At 42.8% G+C, this 14,130-nt stretch overlaps 1 long non-coding RNA gene across 1 annotated transcript; it reads right to left on the bottom strand.

The window, feature by feature from the left end:
• Positions 1-4,649: 4,649 nt before the first annotated feature.
• Positions 4,650-7,287, bottom strand: LOC102899525. Its single transcript, XR_440706.4, has 2 exons — positions 6,733-7,287; positions 4,650-4,897 (listed from the first exon to the last, which is right to left on the bottom strand). It is a non-coding gene; the product is annotated as an uncharacterized LOC102899525 (long non-coding RNA).
• Between the last annotated feature and the right edge of the window lie 6,843 nt (positions 7,288-14,130).

The following is a 14,130-nucleotide window of genomic DNA, read 5'->3' as shown; positions in this document are numbered from 1 at the left end:
AACTTCATGATGAGGAATTTGTAAGCATATAATTTCCCATAGTAAACCACTTCCTGCTTTAAATACCTAGACGGCTGTTTGATGTCTAATTTTAGAGCCCTGGGTCTCCTTAAATTCATTCAACCTGGAGAAGGATTATGTTTGGGGGAGCAGGGCAATAGGGCCTCGGAGTTGTATTCTCTCATTCCAAAGTAGTGAAACATGAAGAATGAAACATTTGCAAGAAATTTGTTGGGTTGCTAGACAGAAAACAAGAGAAAGTAAAAGAAATTACACTGAGTAGGAAATAATCAGAAATTTAGATAACCGAGGGGGGTGGGGAAGATGGCAGCATAGGAGGGCACTGGGCTCACCTCGTCCTGCTGATCCCTTAGATTCCACCCACACCTGCCTAAATAACCCAGAAAACTGTCAGAAGACTAGCAGAACGGACTCTCCAGAGCCAAGCATAGACCAGAGGCCCACAGAAGAGGATCCACCCCAGCTAATATGCCAGATCCCATGAAGACAGCACCACAAGCCTGGCAGTGTGCAAGTAGCCTGGACAGGGGCCACGCCACTCAACAGTGAGTCCTGCCCCTGGGAGAGGGGAAGATAAGGTACACACCAGTCTGACTGTGGCCCCAGCAGTGGGCTGGGGACAGACATCGCATGACTGCAGCCCCACCCACCAACACAAGTTACTCCAGACAGCACAGGGGAAGTGCCCTGCAGTTCCACGCCACCCCAGGGACTCCCCAAAATGATGAAACGGAAGAACTCTCCTCAAAAAAACTCCAGGAAGTAGCGACAGCTTACTAATTGATCAAAAACGATTTAAGCAATATAATGGAACAAGAATTTAGAATAATAGTCATAAAATTAATCGCTGGGCTTGAAAAAAGTATAGAGGACAGCAGAAAATCTATTGCTACAGAGATCAAGGGACTAAGAAATAGTCACGAGGAGCTAAAAAATGCTATACATGAGGTGCAAAATAAAATGGAGACAACCACAGCTCGGATTGAAGAGGCAGAGGAGAGAATAGGTGAATTAGAAGATAAAATTATGGAAAAAGAGGAAGCTGAGAAAAAGAAAGATAAAAAAAATCCAGGGGTATGAGGGGAGAATTAGAGAACTAAGTGATGCAATCAAACAGAACAATATCCGTATAATAGGAATTCCAGAAGAGGAAGAGAGAGAGAAAGGGGCTGAAGGCGTACTTGAACAAATCGTAGTTGAGAACTTCCCTGCTCTGGGGAGGGAAAAAGGCATTGAAATCCAAGAGGCACAGAGAACTCCCTTCAGACGTAACTTGAATCGATCTTCTGCACGACATATCATAGTGAAACTGCACGACATACTAGGATAGAGAGAAAATTCTGAAAGCAGCTAGGGATAAACATGCTCTAACTTATAACGGGAGACCCATAAGACTAGTGGCAGACCTATCTACTGAAACTTGGCAGGCCAGAAAGAAATGGCAGGAAATCTTCAATGTGATGAACAGAAAAAATATGCAGCCGAGAATTCTTTATCCAGCAAGTCTGTCATTGAGAAGAGAAGGAGAGATAAAGGTCTTTCCAAACAAAAACAAGAAATTCATCACCACTAAACCAGCCCTACAAGAGATCCTAAAGGAGATCCTGTGAGACAAAGTATCAGAGACATCGCTATAAGCATGAAACCTACAGACATCCCAATGACTCTAAACCCATATCTTTCTATAATAACACTGAATGTAAATAGACTAAGTGCTCCAACCAAAAGGCATAGGGTATCAGAATGGATAAAAAAACAAGACCCATCTGTTTGCTGTCTACAAGAGACTCATTTCAGACCTGAGGACACCTTCAGATTGAAAGTGAAGGGATGGAGAACTATCTATCATGCTACTGAAAGTCAAAAGAAAGCTGGAGTAGCCATACTTATATCAGACAAACTAGACTTTAAATTAAAGGCTGAACAAGAGATGAAGAAGGGCATTATATAATAATTACAGGGTCTATCCATCAGGAAGAGCTAACAATTATAAATGTCTATGCGCTGAATACAGGAGCCCCCAAATATATAAAACAATTACTCACAAACATAAGCAACCTTATTGATAAGAATGTGGTAATTGCAGGGTACTTTAATACTCCACTTACAACAATGGATAGATCATCTACACACAGGATCAATAAAGAAACAAGGTCCCTGAGTGATACATTGGATCAGATGGACTTGACAGATATATTTAGAACTCTGCATCCCAAAGCAACAGAATATACTTTCTTCTCAAGTGCACATGGAACATTCTCCAAGATAGATCACATACTGCGTCACAAAACAGCCCTTCGTAAGTATAAAAGAATTGAGATCATACCATGCACACTTTCGGACCAGAATGCTATGAAACTTGAAATCAACCACAGGAAAAAGTCTGGAAAACCTCCAAAAGCATGGAGGTTAAAGAACACCCTACTAAAGAATGAATGGGTCAACCAGGCAATTAGAGAAGAAATTAAAAAATATATGGAAACAAATGAAGATGAAAATACAACAATCCAAATGCTTTGGGGTGCAGCGAAGGCAGTCCTGAGAGGAAAATACATTGCAATCCAAGCCCATCTCAAGAGACAAAAAAATCCCAAATACAAAATCTAACAGCACACCTAAAGGAACTAGAAGAATAACAGCAGACACCCCAAACCCAGAAGAAGAAGAGAAATAATAAAGATCAGAGCAGAAATAGACAATATAGAATGTAAAAAAACTGTAGAGCAGATCAATGAAACCAAGAGTTGGTTTTTTGAAGAAATTTAGAAAACCGAAATAGGAAGGACATGCACAAACCCAGAGATGAAGATGAGAAAAATTATTTAAAACTTTCTAGGGGCACCTGAGGGGTTCAGTTGGTTAACCATCTGACTTCAGCTCAGGTCATGATCTCACCGTTTGTGAGTTCGAGCCCCGCGTCGGGCTCTCTGCTGTTAGCACAGAGCCTGCTTTGGTTCCTCTGTCTCTCTCTCTCTCTCTCTGTCTGCCCCTCCCCTGCTCTCACTCTCTCTCTCTCTCAAAAATAAAATTAACATTTAAAAAAAACTTTTTAAAATAATCAATATTAAAAAAAGAATCAATAGAATCTAATAAATAACATATAAAAAGAGAACAAGAAAATGGAAAATGGAAAAAGAGAAATGTGCCCCCAGAAACTGCAGGAGCAGTTTTGAAGAAAAAAAGATACACAGACATACCAAGAGACAACGCTCCATGCAAAGAAACAGATGCAGACACACACACACAAAAACAATATCCCATGGCTATTTTGAATAGCATCTATTAATAGGCAGCCATACAGTTTTGTGAGCATCAAAGTGAATTGAAATTTAACAGTTCTTTCTCAAAAGTTATTGTAGGGGCCCCTGGGTGGCTCGGTCGGTTGAGCATCTGACTTCGGATCAGGTCATGATCTCACAGCTCGTGAGTTTGAACCCCGCGTCGGGCTCTGTGCTGACAGTTCAGAGCCTGGAGCCTGCTTTGGATTCTGGGTCTCCCTCTCTCTCTACCCCTCCTCTGCTCATGCTCTGTCTCTCTCTGTCTCAAAAATAAACATTAAAAAATTTTTTTAACTTATTGTAATTATTATACAATGAAGGGACTTTTCCAGACAATTTTAACATTGAATGCAATGCGGAAATCTGTCACATAACTGTTTGACAGGTAGTGCCAGACTTTTCTTTAGAATTTCTTTTTTTTTTACGTATGAAATTTATTGTCAAATTGGTTTCCATACAACACCCAGTGCTCCTCCCAACAGGTGCCCTCCTCAATACCCATCACTCACCCTCCCCTCCCTCCCAGCCCCCATCAACCCACAGTTTGTTCTCAGTTTTTAAGAGTCTCTTATGTTAGTCTCTTTCATCTCACAACAACTTATTCCGAATCTCCAAGCTAGATAACACTGCCCTCTTTTTGCCTCCCTCCCCTTTTCCTTTCCTTCTCTCCCCCTTCCTCCTTCTCTCTCTCCACAATCCCTTATATACCTCTCCAACCAGAGGTTTCCACACAGATGCTTTAATGACCCATCGTGACAAAAATATTGCACTTGGTTAAAAGAGGGGAACAGAGAGGAAGAGCCGGTAAGTAGACATATGTGGTAGGTAAGAATGAGTGAGAATCATGTGGAGGAACTTCCGTGAAAATGGTTCCATTGGTAATGAAGCAGCAGCATTTGGGGGGCCATGATGCTTTGGGTAGAAAGAGGAAATCTATACCAATCTATACCAATCCCTTCCCTATGCGTCTGACTTCATGAAACTATATTCTACACTAAGATGTGAAAGGAGTCTGGCACTGATTTAAGACAACAATCTGGACAGAACATTTTAGAACGTTCCGATGAATTAGCTGTGTGATCATCTTGGGTGGGGAGGAGGAGGACTCAGCTGTGGTCCTGGATTAAGTGCTTGCTTTTCTTCCCCTGAAAGAATGACTCTACATGTTGTTTAGAAGAATAAGAGAATGTAAGTCATTCGCCTAGGATTTTGCCTGAAAATGGGAAATGTGAGATTTGGATTGACTATAAGCAACGGAGGGTAAGTTCGACAAAAAAATTCCTGGCAACATAGAACTTTTCTGAGAGTCTCAAAATATTTATTCTCTCTCTCTCTCTCTCTCTCTCTCTCTCTCTCTCTCTCTTTCTCTCTTTTTCAGTATAAACATACATAATGAGGGACTCAGAAGCCCTCTCATGTCTGGAATACAATGTCACAGGTGATTCCTTACAGGCTCAGCCACTCTCAAACTGATGGCCCAGGGGTGCAGATGTCAGCCTCAGAATCCCTTGCTACCCTCACAAGTAGAGAGGGATCTTTTCTCATCCTGTCTTCCTTCCTTCCCAGAACGTCTCTCCTTGGAGACTCCAGAGGACAGCCTGAAACAGGAAGAAAATTGTTTGATTATAACTGTGACCCAGCAGAATGGTGGTACCCATTTGGGACAGCAGACACAATGAAACAGAGGCAGGTAATAAAATTTTCTGTGCATCATTAAACACTCAGCAAAATCCTGTCGGGACAGGATTATACGACTCTCGACCTATAGTCTGGGAAACAGTTGTCACAAGAGATTATTGTTTCTCAAGATGAATGTATAAGAAATGTTTTAATCTCTAAAGCATTTGTTCCTCAATGGCCAACCCTTTCTTATGACTTTGCCCTGATTCTACCTATGAAGATAACCCCACCCTTTATAATAATAAAGCTATATAATGTTACTGTTATAGAATCGTTATGTTGTTATAATAATTATATAATGGGAGTTGTCGAATGAGCTGTAAAAGTCAATCCTCACCAAATAGCCCACAACTTTCACCTTCCATAGCAGAGAGAAAACAGAAGCTTAACATGTAACATTCCTATTGAGGGGGTGATATGGGGGACACAAAGAACTCAGTGATGTCTAAGTTCAAGGACCAAAAACGCAAGAATCTGGTGTGTTATCTCCCTGTGATGTCACAAGGGAGTCACAGAAAAGCCCAAAGAAAGCTAGAGCTGACCTTACCTAGAGAGGCACGCACACAATTTTCAGGAATTATGGTCACCTGGTGGTCAGAATGTCCCCCTGAACAGTGGACTTCCAGTCTCCTCAGGCTATTTGTACGATGATCTATCCCTACAAAGTCCTTCTGCACTTATCCCTATCACAAAGGCAACTTTATAACAGGTACCTGGACAAGAGTCACCTAATTTTTTTTTAACGTTTATTTATTTTTGAGACAGAGAGAGACAGAGCATGAACGAGGGAGGGTCAGAGAGAAAGGGAGACACAGAATCGGAAACAGGCTCCAGGCTCCCAGCTCTCAGCACAGAGTCTGACGTGGGGCTCGAACTCACTGACCGTGAGATCGTGACCTGAGCCGAAGTCAGATGCTCAACCGACTGAGCCACCCAGGCGCCCCGCCTAATTTTTTTTTTTTTTTAATGGTAGCTTCGTCAACGAAACTATCAGGAGAAACATCACAAGTATAGATGAGTAAAGAGAAACTTTTCCACCTACAGGAGGCCCTAGATTCTGAAGTCAGTGAGGGCTCAGAACCAAACTTCTGCTTGAAAACTGTTCTCCCTAGAGAGAAGACTCAGAATTCCTAGGCTAAACAGAGTGTGAGGGGGCTGTCTTGCAAAGACTAGATTTGGATGTGGAGTTCTCGGCCATCTAGCACATTGACCATGAAAGTTACTAGAGCTGACAGCTTATGGACACAATGAGCCCATAGAGAAGTGAAGGGCAAAGAATCCTCACCTGGCCTTCTCAGATGGCCCATCTTTATCTCATTTCCTTTATCCTTACGCACAGCATTATGCAGAGAATACCTGCATCTAAGCAAGACTAACACGAAGCATGGTGGGTCAGAGACCATCATCTGAAAATTCCTTCATCTGTCGCCAGATTACACAGAGTTTCCTGTGAACTTATACCCGGGCCTTACATCAACTCAGGCAGGGCCCTAGATACCTCCTCATGCTTTATACATGTACCACAAATGGGCTTCCTCGTCCAGTCCTGGCCTGTGTCCCCCAGATACTTCTAGCACCTATAAGATTAGGACTTCTAAGACGTTTAGCCCTGGGTCATTAAGACCTTGAAGTTCAGAGAACAGCAAACATTGTTTCCATGTCCCCCGCCTTACAATGTGTACCTTCTCACTCCACACACACATTCAATCATTCAGCTCCCCTGTGTCCTAAGGCCGAGGGGAAATATACTCACATTTCTTTATATACTGTTCAATCTCAAGTAAAAAGGGGGAGAACATGACAAAGAGAAAAAATACAAAAAGCATAGCAAACAGGGCGTAGAGCCAAGGAACCCCATTTGGGAGTAAATTGGCCCCGGGTTCAACTTCCACCATTGAGATCTGAGAGAAGGCACGGAATTCTCTGCCCCGGCTGTCTCACCTCCTAGGTGATCCAGGTGATGAAGTCACAGCCTCAAGGCACAATGGGAGGGATGAAGATCTGGATGGGGATTGGCCAAGCCTCATTCTATACATGCTGTATAGAAACAAGGAATCTCAGGGAGCTTAGAAGCCACAGCTCTATGGAACCAAAAATACTAGACTATCAGGCCAAAGCGGCAAGAAAGTAGATTGTTCCATAGATATTCAGAGTGTTCAGTTCACCGCACCGGAACCGTATCCATTCACGAAATGAAGGAACTGTTTTCCTAGACTTCACAGTCCCAGAGCTACTCTTTGTCAGCAGAATGATGTCTAAGTTGAAAGACCAAATTTTCCTGAGGAGAGAGTTCAGATCCTTCCCTAGAAGCTCGGAAATAGCTTGTCTTTGTGTGCTCATCATGTCAGGACTGTGTGTCACATGGATCATGGGAACTTCTCCCCAGTCATGTCAATGGGGAGGGAAGAGTTTATTTTCTTCTTTTTTTTACTGTTTATTTTTTAAGAGAGAGCATGAGCAAGGGAGGGACAGAGAGAGTGGGGGAGGAACAGTGGATCCAAAACAGGGTCTGTGCTAACAGCACAGAGCCCCATGCAGGGCTCGAACTCTCTCCAACCGTGAGATCATGACCTGAGCCGAAGTCCAGAGCACAACCGACTAAGCCACCCAGGTGCCCCAGGAAGAGTTTATTTTCTTTTTTTATAATGTTTTTTCTTTATTTTTGAAACAGAGAGAGACAGAGCATGAACAGGGGAGGGGCAGAGAGAGAGGGAGACACAGAATCTGAAACGGGCTCCAGGCTCTGAGCTGTGGGCACAGAGCCCGATGCGGGACTCGAACTCACAGACCTCGAGGTCGTGACCTGAGCCGAATCAGACGTTTAACCCACTGAGCCACCCAGGCGCCCCAGAAGAGTTTATTTTCTAAGATGGGGGTTATGTTCTTTTAAATGAAACAGAACATTAGGCAGGAGTGTTGCTCCGAATATCACCGTTCTTTTCCTGTCTTTTAATTCCTAACCTACTACACAAACCCATCTAACACGTTTCGAAGAAGAACTTTGATCAATCGATTCCCCCCCCCCGCCCCCACGTTCAAAAGAGCACTTGACACTTGTCTTATGCTTCAAGCCACTTTCCCCAGAGATTCCCAGCCCACCGCCACAGGCAGCACCCTGTCCCAGCGCCACTCCCCCTGCCCACAAGCATCCCAATCCCCGGTCTGAACTCGACCTTCTCTAATGTCACCCGGCCACACCCGCTGACCAAGTGCCAATGTGCCTCCACGGTCTTTGCCAGCTGCCAACACTTGTTACGGACCGTCTCCGGGAGCCTTCGTGCCTAATCTCTCTCTGCCACGAATACGGGCTTCCTCCCAAAGTCCACAAACGCCCTCTTGCTCACCCAGAACATCAAGGAGAAAAGTCGCTGACACCATCCCACTGCCTAAGAACAAAACCAGTGCCCAGTGCTGTCTTATGACAGGAACCCCCCGGCCTAGAAGAACTGCCCTCTAGGGGCTTCTCGTCCAGCTGAGGAAATAACACCCCAGGTGGAAAAGGGGGGGGGGTCATTGTGGGAAAACTGGGGAGTTCTTTACGGAACATGAGAGGAGAAAAATCTAGTAAATTAACGGAACTAAAAGGAAATGATCTCCTGAGAGTCAAAAGGACTTCCTGGTTTCAAGGAATGTAAATAGGGAACCAGGACGCCTGCATGCCTTTATTGGCTTTGTTTCTAGTTGAGTCTCAGAAACCAAAGTTCTTCCACCCGAGCCTTTTAAAAACTTATCAGGATAAGCATTAATGTCTAGAAGCTGAAACAAAACAAACAGACAAAAAAAGTTCGTCATTACTGTTACCGTTACTAACAACCGCACTAGAATAAAATCTACATGATTCTGTTATTTTGTGTTGATATCCTATACAGAAAGCCTCATGTTTTAGGCCAAACCAGTATTCCTTGACCCCAGCACATCTTTCTTCTCCCAAAAAGCTCTTTCCTCCTTATGGAGGACTCTGTTAAAATTCTTTTCTCCTTTTCATATAATCTGTTTGAATCTCCATGTATATAGGGGGAAAAAATCAAGGAGGATACAATTTCTTAAAGTTTTTTAATTAAAAAAAAGAAATTAAAGAAATACAAATAAAATAAATTTAATTAATGTGTTAATTAATTCCAGTTAGTTAACATACAGCGTAATGTTAGTTTCAGGTGTACAATTTCATGATTCAGCACTTACATAAACACAGGGTGGAAAGATACAATTTAAATAATCACGAGTGAGGAGGCTTTTTAAACCAATAGCACTTGCCTCATGCTTTTAACAAGAAAGGCATTTTAAATCCCAAGGCTCGGGGCCCCTGGGTGGCTCAGTCCGTTAAGCCTCCGACTTCGGCTCAGGTCATGATCTTGCGGTCCGTGAGTTGGAGCCCCGCGTCGGGCTCTGTGTTGACAGCTCCAGCCTGGATCCTGCTTTGGATTCTGTGTCTCCCTCTCTCGCTGCCCCTCCCCCCTCTCGAAAATAAATAAACATTAAAAAAAATTTTTAACAACCCTCAGAACCTCAAAATTCCTAAGGGCTTGCACCATATTAATCACAGCTTTTACCCAACCAGACAACACCCAAAACCTTACAGCAGCATCTGGATCTTGAACTTTCTGAGGGTTCCCTGCCCATCCTCTCCCTTGCAGATGCTCCAGTAAGGCTTTGTCCTGCAGCAGAGACAAGTCTTCCCATGTTACCATTGTATCATCAATGTAATTGGCCCATGGTACTGATGTGGGGGAAGGAGAACAGGGACAGGTCCCAGCAACCATTCCGGGACATATGGTGGGGCTGTGCAGGCAGCCCCGGGAGAGCACTTGAAAGGTTCATCATTGTCCCTCCCATGTGAAGGCAAATTGATCTTAGTTAGGAGAAACATATTTGTCAGTCTTTTCCATGAATCTCTTGAAAATGAAGCACTTTTGCAGGAACACTTTTTGCCAAAGGCTCAGAGAAAAACCAGTGCTGTCTGCAAGAAACACAAGACTTAAAAGTGGCCAGGGTTAAAATCCAATGAGAGGTCATTATAATGCGGTGAACAAAGGAACTTCTACAGATGTATATTACAAATGTATGTTACAGATATATGTTACAAAGTATACCCCCTTTCTTTCCTTCAGTCTCTGTGGGCCAGGTTTTGATTACCTCCTGGAGAGTTTACATTTCAAAGACATGATAACATTTACAACTTGAAGGGACAGAGAAAGAATGCAAGTTTTCTAGAAGTTTTTGAGTAACTGCTATTTAAAACATTTTTTTTTTTTGGTAAGGGTCAGAAAGCATGGGGTGTTTTGTCTGTGTTTTCATCAGTTACCATAACATTCTCCTCTTTTCCTTCATTTCATCACTTTCTCAGAGATTTCACCTCTTAGTGTACTAAGCAGGCTTTGCCACAAATGCCCGGATCTTAATCAGTGGCAGCTTGCACCCTCCTGGCTTTGCAAAACAGCACCCTAAGGTCTCCAACTGACTATCCTGCTCTCCCATCCCTGTCTTCCAGCCCTGAAAGTAACAGACTAGTGGACACCCCCACATCCTTCTCTAACCTCAGCTCTTCTAACTTTCTAACCCGAGCTTCACTCTCTAGTCGAGCCTGGTGGCCAGCGAGCTGCCCACAGTAGAGGCCAGCCCACCACGGCAACGACATGCTTCCCTCCTCCCTCACAGTGTGCCCTGAGCGGCTTCACCAAGTGCATTATATCAGCCTGTGCTTTTGGGGTGTCCCTGTAGTCATGCAGTGGTCCATCTGACATACAAGTCACCCCCCCCCGCCCCCCGCACACACACAGAAGTCGATGGCCAACTTAGGAGTCCCCCTGCAGATGCCTCTTGACCAAGGCCCATTTTTTCAATCTGCTGACTGGCTCACCAATTGTTGGTTCATAATCCTCTCGGGAGATTCCCAGGTGAAATCTGAAACCAGCCCCATATGAAGAAGGCAAATAGAGGCAGGCCACTCCGGGTTGGTAGGTGGCAGTTTTAATAAAGAAATTTACAAAAGGAATTTACATGAGAGGCTTGTCTTGGGAGGCAGCAAGACCAGTGGGTGCCCCCCACCTGCTTGGGCTCGGTCACGTACACCATGCAGGTGTTCTCATCACCACATCACTATCTCAAGGCTGTGTCCTCTGGGAGTGAGAACCACCATTCCAAGAACAGGGGAAGACATGAGGAACCTCCAAGTGCCTGGGTCCAGGTCATGGGTCAGCTGGTGGTCACGTCTCTTTGATGACGTTCCCAAACAATATCACTTTCAGATACTGATTTCATTTTCTTTGGATATATACCCAGAATTGGACTGCAGGATCATATGGCAGTTTGATTTTTAATTTTTTGAGAAACTTCCATACTGTTTTCCATAGTGGCTGCATGCACCAGTTCGCATTCCCACCCAAGTGAATTCACCCAAGTCAGTTCTCCCTTTTCTCCACACCTCACTAAAAGTTGTACCTCGGAGCATTTGGGTGACTCAGTCGGTTGAGCATCTGACTCTTGATTTCAGCTCAGGTCATGATGAAGCCCTGCATCAGGCTCTGCCCTGAGCATGGAGACTAGTTAAGATTTTCTCTCTCTCTCTCTCTCTCTCTCTCTCTCTCTCTCTCTCTCCCCTTCTGTCCCTCTCCCCTGCTCCTGCTCTCTCTCTCTCAGTCTTTCTCCCCAATAATAAATAAACAAATAAATAAATAAATACTGTCTCTTGTCCTTTTGATGATAGCCATCCTAACAGGTATAAGGTGACATCTCATTGTGGTTTTGATTTGCAATTCCCTGATAGTGATGGTGAATGTCTCTTTACCGACTTCTTGGCCATTTCCATGTCTCCTTTGGAAAAATGGCTGTTCACATCCTTTGTCCATTTTTTAATTGTTTTTTTTTTTGTTTGTTTGTTTTGGGGAGGTTTTTCTGCTGTTAAATTGTGTGAGTTTTCTATGTAATTTGGATAGTAACCCTTCATCAGATAGGTGGTTTCTAAATATTTTCTTCCACTCCCTAAGTTGCCTTCTAGTTTTGTTAATTGCTTCCTTTGCTGTGCAGAAATATTTTCATGTTATATAGCCCACTTGTTTGTTTTTGCTTTTGTGGCCTGTGCTTTTAGGGTCTTATCCAAAAATCGGTGTCAAGACCAATGTCTAGGAGCATTTTCACTATGTTTTCCTCAGCAATTTTTATGGTTTCAGGTCTTACATTTAAGCCTTTAATTCCTACTAGTTAATTTTTGTGAGTGGTATGATATAAGGGTCCTGTTTTATTCGTATTTACTTATGAATATCCAGTTTTCTTAACACCATTTATGGAAGAAACTATCATTTCCCCATTGAGTGTTCACGGCATCCTTGTCAAAAATTAGTCAACTGTACATGGGTTTATTTCTGGGCTCTGTACTCTATTCCATTGGTCCATGGGTCTGTTTTTATGCCATTACTATGCTGTTTTTTGATTACTACAACTTTGTAATAGTTTGAAATTGAGAAGCAGGATGCCTATCGCTTTGTTCTTCCTCAAGATTGCTTTGGCTATTTAGGGATCTTCTGTGGATTCATATGAATTTTACTGTGAAAAGAGTCAATGTAATTTTAGTAGAAATTGTATTGAATCAGTAGGATACAGGATACTTTTCTATTTATTCTTTTGTTTCTTAAATTTCTCTCACCAAAGTCTCATCATTTTCAGTGTACTTTCACTTCCTTGGTCAAATTTATTGCAAAGTATTTTGCTTTTTTAAAATTTTTTTAATGTTTATTCATTTTTTGAGAGACAGAGAGAGACAAAGCGCGAGTGGGGGAGGAGCGAAGAGAGAGGGAGACACAGAATCCGAAGCAGGCTCCAGCTCAGAGCCTAACGTGAGGCTCAAACTCACAAACCATGAGATCATGACCTGAGCTGAAGTCGGATGCTTAAATGACTGAGCCACCCAGGTGCCCCAGTATTTAGTTTTTGATGCTCTTGTAAATGGGATTTTCTTCATTTCTTTTTCACATAGTTTCTTGTTAGTATGTAGAAACACAACTGATTTTGTGTATGATGACTTTACCTCCTACAACTTTGCTGGATTTATTTATACATTCTAACAGTTTTTGTACCGTCTTTAGGATTTTATGTAGGTAAGATCATGTCACCTGCGAACAGAGACAATTTTACTTGTTTCTGTCTGATTTGGATGTTTTCTTTCTTTTTCTTGTCTAATTGCTCTGGCCAGGACTTCCAGAACTATGTTAAATAGGAGTGTTGAGACGGGCATACTTTTCTTCCTGACATTAGGAAAAAGCTCTCAGTTTTCCACCACTGAGTGAGATGATACCTGGTGGCTTTTCATATACAGCCTTCATTATGTTGATGACCGTTCCTCCTCTACCCAATTTGTTGAGGATTTTTATCAGGAAAAAAGGTTGAATTTTGTCAAATGCTTTTTGTGCGTCTACTTTGATGATCATATGACTTTTATCTTTTGTTCTATTAACGTGTTGCATTACATTTGTTGACTTACACATGTTGAACCACGTTTGCAATCCAGAGATAGCTACAGCTCGATCACTGTGTATGATTCTTTTAATGTGCTGTTGAAAAACTGCTTGCCAGTATTTGGGTGTTGTTTTTTTTTAAGTTTATTTATTTTGAGAGAGAGAGAGTGCGAGTTTATTTATTTATTTTTGAGAGAGAGAGGAAGAGTGAGAGGATCCCAAGCAGTCTCAGGCACTGTCAGCACAGAGCCTGATGTGGGGCTCGAGCCCACAAACCGTGAGATCATGAACTTGAGTTGAAATCAAGAGTCAGATGTTTAATGGACTGAGCCACCCAGGCTCAGTCCATTGAGCATCTGACTCCTGATTTTGGCTTAGGTCATATCTCTCAGTTCCTGAGATCAAACCCCACATCAGGCTCTGTGCTGACAGTGTGGAGCATGCTTGGCAGGCTGCTTGGGATTGTCTCTCCCTATCTCTCCCCCCCCCCAAAATAAATGAATAAACATAAAAAAATTCTTAGTGTTAAAACAGGTCAAAATGATGATAAGAGGTCAATATAGTAATAGGCAGGAGAGGCAGGCATGACAGAACCTTTTGTGGCATGGAAAATATTCTTTATTTAGCATACACATATGGCTATATAGAAATGCAACGATTCTCGAATTGTATACTTAATATTTGTGACATTTTCTCTATGTCAT

Source organism: Felis catus, chromosome B4 (genome assembly GCF_018350175.1).
Source record: "Felis catus isolate Fca126 chromosome B4, F.catus_Fca126_mat1.0, whole genome shotgun sequence".
NCBI lineage: Eukaryota > Metazoa > Chordata > Mammalia > Carnivora > Felidae > Felis > Felis catus.
Note: the sequence above shows the minus strand (reverse complement) of the source record. Positions and strands in the feature narration are given on the sequence as shown.